The following is a 13360-nucleotide window of genomic DNA, read 5'->3' on the forward strand; positions in this document are numbered from 1 at the left end:
ACGACACCTTTCGTCTTTATGAATAGACAGACAAGCCAATCCTTGGCAGAATTTGGCCCGGACGACACGTTTCGTCTCACTTATAACTAGCAATCATCCAGGACGAGTCAGCCCTCGTAACGGACCCGACTCGGACGACAATTTTCGTCAGATGATGCTAGGTTCATCACATGACAAGCTGACCCTCTGCATGGGTGAGGCTCGGACGACAAATTTCGTCTACTCTCTGGGACTAAGAAGTGCATCATCTAATCAAACAAATTTCAAAACATTTAAAATATTCACGACGTACATTACACATTCAACACCTGGCAGTAAGTATTGTAAGTAGACAAATACCTACCTATGATGGTGAATTGTCTTGTTTCAATGTATTTCAACTTCGTGAATAACGTCCCACGTTTCGGGGTCTGAATGAGCACTCATTGTGTCAGAGTTGGCTGACATAGTACGTGAGTCCGCGGAAGCGGTATCTGAGCATACGGTCAAGGTGTCTAGACGGTCTAATGACTCGTTCTCATTATTAAAGCCTATATTGCCTTCATTATTAGACGCCGTCTCGGCCTCATCCTCATTCAAAAGACTAGTCGCGATTTCTAGTAATCCGATATGTCCCTGGGGCACTGCGCGCAAATTCTCGTGAGAGTATTTAAGAACTCGATTGGAACTACCTGCTATGCTTTTAAGTTCATAACGATCATTATTTAAAACTTCTGTAATTACGAAAGGACCTCTGAATTTCCTATCCAATTTAGTTTTATTGCGTTCGTTGTTTTTAATGAACACGTAATCACCTTTAGAAAATGGTTTAATTTTTGCACGGCCGTGGTTAAATCTAACAGTTTCAGATTCAGCAGCTTTCTGAATATTTATCGAAGCATCCTCCCTAATCGAATCGACATCCAAGCGAACCGCATTATTGTTATCGATACAGTTTATTTTGGCCATACCTAAAGAATCGGAATTAATCCCGAACATAAGCTCTGATGGTGAATATTTAGTAACAGCGGACTTGGTACTATTTAGGGCTAGTTGGATATTTCCTAGTTCGTCACGCCACGTTTTGTTAGGGTCGTTTTCTACTATAGTTAAGATGCTCTTGAGAGTACGCATTACTCGCTCAACTTGACCATTTGCTCTACTGGAACCCGTCGCTATAAAGTGAAGTTCTATTTTATGCTCATTGCAGAATGACTTAAAGTCAGAACTGATGTAGCAACGACCTTGGTCTGCAATAATTCTTTTTGGTGCTCCAAAAAGATTAACTGCTTTTTGCAGTGCATTGATCGCACTCTTCGCATCAAGAGACAAGGTATGTTCTAGTAAAACGAACTTTGTGAAAGCGTCTATGATTACTGAACAATACTCCTTCCGATCACTCTTTCCGCTCAGCTTTCCCGTGAAGTCAATATGAATCGTATGCCAAGGTACAGGTACCTTTGGAATCGGGTGAAGCTGAACGGCTTGAGGTCCGGATGGGCCCTTGGATGCCTTACAAATGATGCACGAGTCTATGTATTTTCGGACACATTTAGACATGTCCGGGAACCAATATTTCTCATAAAGCTTGTCAAGCGTTTTGTCTTTACCTAGATGTTGTAATTCAGTATGAACATGATTTATAAGGGTCCAGATAAGAGATCGTGGAACTACTGGCAGCCAGGACACTACTTTATTCCGAACAATTTTCCGGTAAAGGATGCCTTCCCTAACATCGTAAGTTTGGGCTACAGTCTCAGGAAAACCATTGTTATGGTATTTCGAAATAAGGTCTTGGATTTCGGCATCTCGTTTCTGTTCAACAGATAGCCAGCCGTGGTGGAGTTCGATAAAATGAACAGATTGAATTTGAGATTTTTCGGGTTCTGTGGTATTGTCAGAATCTGGATTCGGTAAAGGGTTTCGAGACAGAAAGTCAGCGTGTTCCATCCTACTGCCTTCACGATACACGATATCGAAATCGTAGGCTTGCAAATATGCCCACCATCGATATACGCGAGGAGTTAAGTCCTTCTTAGACTTTGACGCTTTTAATGAATTGCAGTCGGTAACAACCACAAAATTCCTGCCATACAGGTAATGTCGGAAGTGCTCTATTGCTCTTACTACTGCTAAAGTTTCTAGCTCGTAAGAGTGATAGCGCGACTCCGCATCCGACGTCCGACGGCTAAAATATTCTACTACGTGGGGAAGGTTGTTTTTCTTTTGCAAGAGGATCGCTCCATACCCATCGGAGCTAGCGTCAGTATGCAGCTCTACAGGAAGGTCTGGGTCAAATATGGTAAGTACGGGTTCGGATGTAAGAATGTCTATTAACTGTTTACGTATCCTTTCATGTTCTGGAGTCCAGGTAATACGTCCTTTGAGTTTCGTAAGTGGGTAGAGGGGACCAACCATATGAGTAAAATTGGGGATGAATTTTCGGAAATAAGATGCCAATCCGAGGAATTGTCGAACATTTGTAGCTGACTTGGGCTCTGGGGCATCTATCAACGCTTGGATTTTTCGTGAGTTGGGCCTAACTTCACCAGACTGAATAGAATATCCTAAGTAGTCTATCTTTTGTTTCATAAACTTACACTTCTTTAGGTTAATTGAAAATCCAGCTTCTGATAGTGCAGCCAATAGTTCATCAAGGCGCTGCAAACCTTCAGAAATGTCCACTGAATAGGCCAACACGTCATCCATGTATATCAAAGGTTTTTCTTTAAGATGGCTGAATGCCTTTGTGATACATCTCTGAAACACTGAAGGCGCGTTCCGCAACCCAAATGGCATGGCGAGGTATTCGTACTGGCCCTCATTTGTGACAAAGGCTGTTTTCTGAATTGAGTTGGGATGGACAGGGATCTGGTGAAAACCAGCAGCCATGTCCAAAGAAGAAAAGAAGTTGGCCCCACCAAGCTGGTCGATTTGTTCGTCAATGCGGGGCAAAGGGTAACGTTCCGGTACAGTATTAGAGTTTAACTCCCTATAATCTACACAAAGCCTATACGAATTGTCCTTCTTTTTAACGAGGACAATCGGGCTTGCAAAAGGAGAGGAACTCTCTTGGATAACTCCAGCATCTAACAATTTTTGGACTTGTTCCTTAATTATTTGTTTCTCTATAGGTGCGCGTTTGTTCGGCCGTCTATACACTACTTTTTGAGGGTCTACCAAAATTATCTCAAATACACCTGTCTTAACTCGTTTAGTCGGTGTACCTTCGATAAAACTATCAGAATATTTTCTTAAAATTGAAATCAACATATCCTTATCACACCCTTGTAAATCTGTATCAATTTGATATAAATCTAAAGGACCCGATTTATTACAAAAATTTGATTGTTCTTTGGCATATATAACAAGATTATCATTGTCAATTTTAACACATAACCCTAAATCAAAAATATCTCTGCCAATTATAATAGGATCTGATATGTTGCAATCCGGTACTACGTGAAAGAGCAAACTAATAAGGCGATCACCGATTTCAACCTCACTTAGAATTTGTGTAGTACATAGCAGATCATTGCCACCGATACCACTAAGATAAACAATGTCTTTACGCGCAGTACCCAAAAGTTTATCGCAATAGCTTTCTTTTAAAAGCGAACAAGATGATCCACTATCAAATAAAAAAGGGACAGACTCACCGGAAGATGTTTTCAAAATCCCCCTGGACGGACGGTGCTCACAATGTTGGACCTCCTTGACCGCAGCCTTGCTTCCATTCTTCTTGTCAGGACAGTTAGTTGTCACGTGTCCTCTTTTTCCACAAGTGTAGCAAGACACGGAAGTTGTTTTCTCCAATGTTTGTGACGAGCTCGGTACCTCTTGAGATGCAGATCCGAAGTTGTCACGACGTTTTCGACAGTCTGCGAAGCGATGTCCTCTTATTCCACAGAAGCTGCATCTGCCTGAGAATCTATCAACTGACCGGAAACGCTTGGTCTCAGGCTCACTGGTATCTCCACCACCATCCGATTGACGTTTTAAGGACACACCTCCGAGTACTCGAAATAGTTGAGTGCGAGTCGTAATATTGTGAGCATTTAATTCGCGACGTATAAGTCCATCCTTTTTACACAGTACTGATATCACAAATCCAGTAACTACTTCTTCAGGCATCGTGCACTTCGGAATCCGTTCAATCAAGCTCCACAGACGTAGTGCAGATTCGGAAGCTGTTTCTTTGGCAGCGATTTGAAATCGTAATATGTCGTCGAAGTAATCCTGCGGCAACTTTGGTTTTGAAAATTTCGCCAGTAGACATTGCTTGACCACAGTCCAGGTCATTTCGTTTATATTCACTTTAGTAATGCAGGCTGCAGCTCGTCCTTTCAAGGCGCTGGTAAGGGCCATGAGCAAGTCTATTCCGTTTAAATTTTTCTTAAGAACGATAGCTTCGGTTATATTGCACCAAGCCTCAACGTCAGATTCTTCGTCGTCTGGGTTAAAAGGTAGCAATTGCGTAGAATGAGTAGTGTTAGCAGTTGGTGTTTGCTGACTTGCGAGAACCCGAGATAACAACGCCTCCATAGTGCTTAGTAACTTTTCGGCATCCGATTTCGTCCGTTGACTCTCAACTTGGGCACCATCGAATCCCACTTCTGATGAAAGGCCAGGAGGGCTTTCACCAGAAGAAGGGCCGTCACCAGAACTCATTTTATTTAGAGCGGGTAGATGGGCGTGGTAAAATAAACGATCCAGTCCAAAATGTTAATTACAATTTAATAATCACTGTAGTCACAGGAATAGTTCGAATACACAGCACTTTCACACAAAAATCAACTAAAATAGTTTAAACAAAACGGCAATATGGCGGCAATCACAGCGATTCGTCATAAGTGTGGTAATCGGGCGCCGTCTCGTTCAAGATGGCTGCTCGCCTTCCATCAACAATGACGCTTCGCTAGGTTGACAGCTTGTCAACCTGATATAGGACGGAAACGCCGTCATGTTTTAAAATTGTGTTTTGTTGTTGTTGTTGTTGTTGTTTAAGTCGGTTTTTCTTTTTGTTAAATTTTTTATTTATTTTTTGATTTTAAGTGAAGCTGATGTAGGCTACCTAATTTTTCGTAACATATATAGGATAGGTTAAGCGTGCCGTTTATATGACTCAGAAACTACTTCGAGGACAATTTTAAAAGAAAATGCGGCTTTAATACATGTGGCATAAACTACAAGGTAAAAAAACTTTGCATAAGAGCTAATATGTGTCGTACACCATATGGTGTACATAATCACATACACAAAATCTGATTAAAGACGGTAAGAAATTCTGCTCCATATCGCACCCTAACTGTGAGCCGTGTAAAAGTTACATCATCCACAGTATAAAACCAAATCGCTTTCTCTGTCCTTATATCCCTATATCTTTAAAACTACGCAACGGATTTTCGTGTGGTTTCTTTTAATAGATAGTGTGGTTCAAGGGGAAGATTTCTGTATATAATACATGTAAAATATAGTAAAGAAACATTGATAATTTTAGAAGTTTTCAATATGATGTCGTAAATAAACAAAATCATGCACCTGTGCGAAGCCGGGGCGTGTTGCTAGTACAAGAATAAATAAGAATATGCCGACCACCTGTTCAATATTTATTATGTAAGAATGTAAAGAAAAAATTAGTACAATTTTGGTTTATTTTAATGATTATTTTTCAAAGTAATAACTTTTTGAAATTTTTAATTTCAATTTTTTTAAATCTCGGAAATCGCGCAGCGTACCGCACTTTTTGAATTTTTTTTTAACTTTCCACATTTTCTTGATCTTACTTAAGAACTATGGAAACTCCTTTCCACCAAACTCAAACTCAAACTCAACTTGCTTTATTCAATATAGAAGTATTACACTTTCTTATTGATGGTCAATTGAAACACTACCACTGGTTCGGAAAAGAAAACACCCTGACCTGAGAAGAACCGGCGAAAGAAACTCCGCGGATTTTTTTGTCTCACATATTATATAAACAATTTAGATGAAATTAAATAGCCAGGAGGCGATCGTTTCATTCCCAAGGTGTGCTATCGATCATAAACTCAACAACAACAAGAACAACAACAACAGCCTGTAAATTCCCACTGCTGGGCTAAAGGCCTCCTCTCCCTTTAAGGAGAAGGCTTGGAACATATTCCACCACGCTGTTCCAATGCGGGTTGGTGTGGAATACACATGTGGCAGAATTTCTATGAAATTTGTCACATCCAGGTTTCCTCACGATGTTTTCCTTCACCGCTGAGCACGAGATGAATTATAAAGACAAATTAAGAACATGAATCAGCGGTGCTAGCCTGGGTTTGAACCCGCAATCATCGGTTAAGATGCACGTGTTCTAACCACTGGGCCATCTCTGCTCATCTGCATCATAAACTCATTAATTGTATAATAACCTTTTGCATACATGCGTTCTTTTATATATTTTTTTTATTTGGCAACAGAGGTATTTCGAACGCTTTCTGGGATCCTGTTGTAAACCCGTATACATTGCCCCACAAAGGAGTTACTGACTCTATGCAGTCGAGTAACAGGAGTAACAAGTTTGTGTTTGTTCCTTGTAAATGGCCCTACCACCCATAAAACGTCTTATCTAGTAAACGAATGGCCCCTTAGACAGAGCTACTGTATATATTATATTTTTAATATAACTAGTGACGCCGGCTTCGCACGATGCAATGCTGATACTAAATTTACTACAGAATGTCTTACAACGTTCACAGCTTTTTGTCTTTAGACAATACAAACCGCTATGTCCCTGCATTTTCAATCTGTAATATTTACTTGGTGGTAGGATTTTATGCAAGCCCGCCTGGGTAGGTACTACCCACTCATCAGATATTCTACTGCTAAACAACAGTACGCAGTATTGTTGTGTTCCGGTTTGAAGGGTGAGTGAGCCAGTGTAACTACAGGCATAAGGCACATGACATCTTAGTTCCCAAGGTTGGTGGCGCATTGACGATGTAAAGAATAGTTAATATTTCTAACAGCGTCATTGTCTATGGGCGATCGTGACCACTTACCATCAGGTGGCCCATATGCTCGTCCGTCAACCTATTACCAACGTTGCGCGGTCGCGTTGGGCGACCTAGCGCTATTTTACAAAATAATAATAAGTGCTAGATAAAAGATGAGATAGGTAAGCATGTGACACTAATTAATTAGGCGGAGCGGTCCCCCAACGCGATGTTTTTTTTTAAATAATAATACATACTTATACATATAGATACTTTAGGATTAATTTTCTTTCGTTATTTTTTACTTTTTAAAGGTAGCTTATGTTTTTTTGTGGCGGGGTTTCTGAAATTTTTAATTTATTTTTTTATTGTAAATAAGCCATTGCTTGTCATAAAGGACAAAAAAAGATATAAATAAAGACAATTTCGAAAATATACATAGCAGTCAAAGTGAGTCTAAATTGTTGGTTCTCCGGGGCAGTGGCGGATTTACAAATCTGCCGCTAGTAGGCTAGTAGGCTATTCAATTTTTGCCGCCCCTACTTTTTTTTGCAACATTTACGATCTGTGTTCTATCGTCCTCATTACATCGGTTTTTTCCCGTTATTAGTATGATTATGAACTAGGTGATATTTCTGTCAGTTACTAGATCATTTTTCCAACCCGCTATGTAGTGACGAGTGTACGGATTACGGACGTAATGTGTATACATATAAGTATAAGTTTTTTTTTTTTATTTCTGAAAGATAATAACAAATTTAGGCTAAATTTGCCGCCCCTCTAAATCTGCCGCCCTGGGCTCCAGCCTACTTAGCCTATTGGTAAATCCGCCACTGCTTCGGGGCCTTTTGGAATTGGGGGCCTAAACATAAAAAGCGAGTTACAGAAACGCAAAGTTTCATCAACGTGAAATAGCAAATGGTAATTATTTCAGGCGCTTTCATAATGTATTCGTAAATAATCGTAGACCCAGCGAATTATGTCGATTATTACACAATGGACTTTAACATAAAACAACAACAACAACAGCCTGTAAATTTCCCACTGCTGGGCTAAGGCCTCCTCTCCCATTGAGGAGAGGGTTTGGAACCAAACGACCACGCTGTTCTAATGTGGTTTGGTGGAATGCACATGTAGCAGAATTGCGATGAAATTTGACACATGCAGGTTTCCTCACGATGTTTTTCTTGACCGAGCACGAGATTAATTATAAACACAATTAAGCACATGAATCAGCGGTGCTTGCCTGGGTTTGAACCGGCAATCATCGGTTAAGATGCACGCGTTCTAACCCCTGGGCCATCTCGACTCTCTACGACTGGGCCATCTCAACTCTCACTTGGACTTGGACATTACAGCGTGCCTTTATTATAATTTTATATATAATTCTAAAATAAAGCCTAAGTTACTCCTTATAGCATCAGCTATCTGCTAGTGTATGATCCGTCTAAACCAGCGGTCCGCTACCTCTTGGTAGGCAAGGGCCACTAGGTGGCAAAATAAACCATAGGCGGACCGCAGTCATGATATTAACCTAACGCATAATTAGTGTTAATTAGTAATATACCATAGAAAAAAATGCTATTGAAAATTGTTAAAAGATAAAGAATTTAATTCGTACACATAATACTTCCATTATATTTATATGTTTGGGCATGGAAAAACAAAGAAATGAATATGCAAACGACCTAAATAGGAAACTGACTTTACAGAAACTTTAGTGTGATGTCTGAGCTTGCATTTGAGACGCTATTTCTTGTAAGTTTAATATATTTGTCAACTTTTTTACAAAACATTCACGGGCCGCAATGAAGGTGAAGAGGAACACGCCGACCGCTGATCTAGACCATTCCAGCCGTTCCAGGGATAACCCAGATCAAACAGACAGTTGGTAAAAAATGTAATTTTAGTATATGTACCGTGTATGCCATATGCAACTTCCCAATGATATTGCCAGTGTAAGAAATATCCTTACATTGCCAATGCGCCACCAACCTTGGGAGGGATGTTATGTCCCTTGTGCTTGTGCTTTCATAAGATCGATATTGGTGCGACTTTCTTACCGTATGTGTAGGCAGTATGGGCCAACTTTTGTGAATTGGTCCCAACTGCCCAACGATATTGACGCTGTGAGAAATACTAACCATTCCTTACATTGCTAATTCACCAACCTTGGGAGCGATGTTATGTCCCTTGTGCCTGTAGTTACAGCTCAGTCACCCTTCAAACTGGAACCCAACGATACGGTATACTATTCTGATATCTGATGAGTGTGGTACCTAAAACTGTTAGATGTGATTGCTTTATGTCCGGATTCTTAGGATTTATCGAGTAAATAGTTTACGTCATTTTATATTGCTCGTTAGATCAGATAGAGAGATGTTTGTTTGATTATTTGTGTTAAGTTGATACGATATTGTTTTTGTTTTAAATCTATAATGTAATAATTTTAAATTGAAATAATATTTTGGTGCCGTTTCGAGTCGGATTTTAGAGAAATCATAAGACAAAACCGATGAAAGCACTTGTGCAAATAGACTCATTTCTGTAATTCACTAATTAAATATCGCAATAAAGCTGCTCGCCCACTGTCGAGGCTGATGTTTCCGTACTGGTGATCTTACTTGGTGGGAGTTTGGGGTGAGTGAGCCAGTGTAAGGCATAAGGGATGGCGTATTGGCAATGTACAATGCCAATGTATGTGGTGGTTAACACACTTTTGAATAAAAATTTTAAAAATATATCACAATATGTAAATCCAAAAAACTATAAAATAACATTTTAAACGTAGTATAATAAAAAGTCTCCGACTCCGCAAAGTCAATAAATCTTTCTTGGGGCAAGGTATCCGTTTCTATACTAAAATTCCGCAGACATATTTAACTTTGCCGTCTCGTAAATTCAAATCGTTTGTAAGAAATACATTGGTAAAAAAGGCACATTATTCGATACAACATTTTGTAGATGATTAGATTAGAAGCGTGGAGTTAATACCTGTTGACTTCCAGGCAGGATATATTACATACATATATTATTGTATTTAACTAACACGACTGTAATTTTAAATGTCGAAAATAATATAACTACTGCTTTTCTTGCCCGTTCTTCTCGGTAGAATCTACTTTCCGAACCGGTGGTAGCTTCACTTAATTGTTAAATGACGATTCAGAAGTGCTTGTAAAAGCCCACTTGAATAAAGTTTTATTTTGGTTTTGATTTTTGAGTCAAATATTTTTTTTTTTTATTTATTTATTTATGTACCAACAGAGTATACAGTGAATTATATAAATGAAAAATGTGTACATAGGGATAACTTATCTCTAACAAGAGATCTCTTCCAGAAACCCTGAATCTAGTGGAGATTATTTGTAGTACAGATTTATGGTGTAGGTACAATATCAATTAGTTTTATATTATAAATAAATAATATAATATAATATTATAACTTCCAATAAATTTGTTATAAAAGTAATTTTGTTTTGTTAATAATATATTATGTAAAAATATTTATAAAGATATAATTATCTAGCGATCACAACCATTTCTCGGCCTATAAGTAACATTCGAAAACACTAATCCATTACTAACGACCTTCGTGGCCGAGTTGTGTGTACACCGGTTTACATGGGTACGCCACTGATCCCGGGCTCGATTCCCGGACGAATCGATGTAGAAAACTTCATTAGTTTTCTATGTTGTTTTGGGTCTGGGTATTCGTGGTACCGTCGGTACTTCTGATTTTCCATATCAAGGTATTAAATAAATATATTTATCACTTCTTACTTGGTGGTAGGGCTTCGTGCAAGCCCGTCTGGGTAGGTAACACCCACTCATCAGTTATTCTACCGCCAAATAACAGTACTCAGTATTTTAAATTAACATGGTTATTTTTATTATTAAAGTTATTAATTTCGGGATATTTACCATGTTTTTTAAAAAACATGGTAAATATCCCGAAATTAATAACTTTAATAGTACTCAGTATTGTTGTGTTCCGGTTTGAAGGGTGAGTGAGCCAGTGTAACTACAGGCACAAGGGACGTAACATCTTAGTTCCCAAGGTTGGTCGCACATTGATGTAAGGAATAGTTAATATTTCTTACAGCGTTATTGTGTATGGTGATCACTTACCATCAGGTGGCCCATATGCTCGTCCGCCAACCTATACCATATAAAAAAAATCTTTCCTAAAATATATCAAACAGACGTTATGGCCTCCACACGGCAGATAAATCTGTGTTTATTATAAAGACACACACGAGGCATATTAGACGTCGCTCCCCATTGAACGTGTTATTTTTTTCTCCATATCTTCCATTCACATATAAAACCCATCTACCCCATTATACACGGTGAATGAATGACTTAATTCCTTTCGATTATTTCATTCAATACCGTATTATTTAAACAGATATTAATTATTGCTTTATTTATATGTTTCAAAAGATATTAAACAATGGCATTTTGAACGGTTAGTGATGTATGCATCACTTTTTAATTCTGACTCATAATATGGACTAAAAATATAACTCGAATTCATATTATGTGGTTCCGTAGAAATCTCTATAATAGAGCCAAGATGCCCAGTGGCTAGAACGCGTGCATCTTAACCCATGATTGCGGATTCAACAGGCAAGCACCGCTGAATATATATGTGCTTAATTTGTGTTTATAATTCATCTCGTGCTCAGCGGTTACGGAAAACATCGTGAGAGAACCTGCATGTGTCTAATTTCATAGAACATGTGCCACATGTGTATTCCATAAACGCATTGGAATACCGTGGTGGATTTTGTTCCAAACCTTCTCCTCAAAGGGAGAGGAGGCCTTATCGCTGATGTGGGAAATTTACAGGCTGGTGTTGTTGTCTATGTAGCATGTCATCCTTAAATTTAGATATTTTAAACTATGCAACGGATTTTAATGCGGCTTTCAACAATGGACTGATTCAAGAGTTAGGTTTATGTTTATAGTACATGCAAGTTATAATAGAGACGCTTGTTATGCTACTTCTTCAATTTAAGGGTTGTAGATAGAAATAGAAGAAGATAGAAATATTGTACGCATGTAGGGAACGGCTAGATAGTTATGAAAATAGTGCACAGAATAGCGCGGCGGGAGGTATCACTCTCCTGCCACGAGTGTGTTGCGCCAGTCGACACAGAGCGCCACACCTTGAGTGAGTGTGCCCCAGAGGAATGCCTTGGCGACATCTATGGGCGGAGACCCTTCGCAGCTGAGCATCGTCAACGAAATGCTCAGCAGTGAGAAATGGTCGGATATGCGCTCCACCAATAAGACCGTGGAGGAGGTAGAAGCGCTATACATATTCCATGCAATTTCCTAATATAGCTAGCTCTGCTATATTCTACACGAACTGTTCTCCATCATCACCATCATCATGACACAGTATAAAACAAAGTCGCTCACCGCTGTCTGTCTATGTATGCTTAGATCTTTAATACGCAACGGATTTTGATGCGATTGTTTTAATAGATAGAGTGATTCGAGAGGAAGTTTTATTTGTATTATACACGCACAATATAATGAACACTGACCATTTTGTAGGTTTCTAATGTGTTGATAAATAAACAAATTGATTGCACTTACATTACAAACGCTGGCTGAACCTAAGAGATAGATCAAAATAATGTACTGCAGTCAGTGGCTTAAATAGGGTGGTGCCACCAGTACCCAGGTACAGGGCGTAGACTCGCAAGAATAGACAGATGGGCAGGACTACTGTTTTTTCGTTTTGCTCTTGTTAAGATTCCGCTGAGTCGTTTGGCGGACGAGCGTATGGGCCACCTGATAGTAAGTGGTCACCATCACCCATAGACAACGACGCTGTTAGAAATTATTAACTATTCCTATCATCGTCAATTCGCCACCAACATAGGGAACTAAGATGTTATTTCCGTTGTGCCTGTAGTTAAACTGGCTCACTCACCCTTCAAACCGGAACAAAACTGCGTACTGTTGTTTAGCAGTAGAATATCTGATGAGTGGGTGGTACCTACCCAGGCGGGCTTGCACAAAGCCCTACCACCAATTTAGATCAATATGGTCCTTTACAGCGTGTAATTTTATTAAATATTTTCGAAGATATTACAGATTTAAAACGCAGGGACATAGCGGTTTGTATTGTCTAATGACTGAAAGCTGTGAACGTTGTAAGACATTCTGTAGTATATTTAGTAGTCAGCATTACAGATGTGCGAAGCCGGGCGAAGTTGCTAGTCATCTTTATTATATAACTTATACATCACAATACAAAATTACTATGGAAAACTAACTTTGGAGGTAAAAACCAAAGTTCCGATGGCAAATTGTAAAAAAATGTCGTTATGAATACCACAGTCATTAAAATTATATCACTTAATTTGACAACCGCCGTGGTCGAGTGTGCACACCGG

The sequence above is a fragment of the Vanessa cardui genome, chromosome 30 (genome assembly GCF_905220365.1).
Source record: "Vanessa cardui chromosome 30, ilVanCard2.1, whole genome shotgun sequence".
Classification (NCBI taxonomy): Eukaryota; Metazoa; Arthropoda; class Insecta; order Lepidoptera; family Nymphalidae; genus Vanessa; species Vanessa cardui.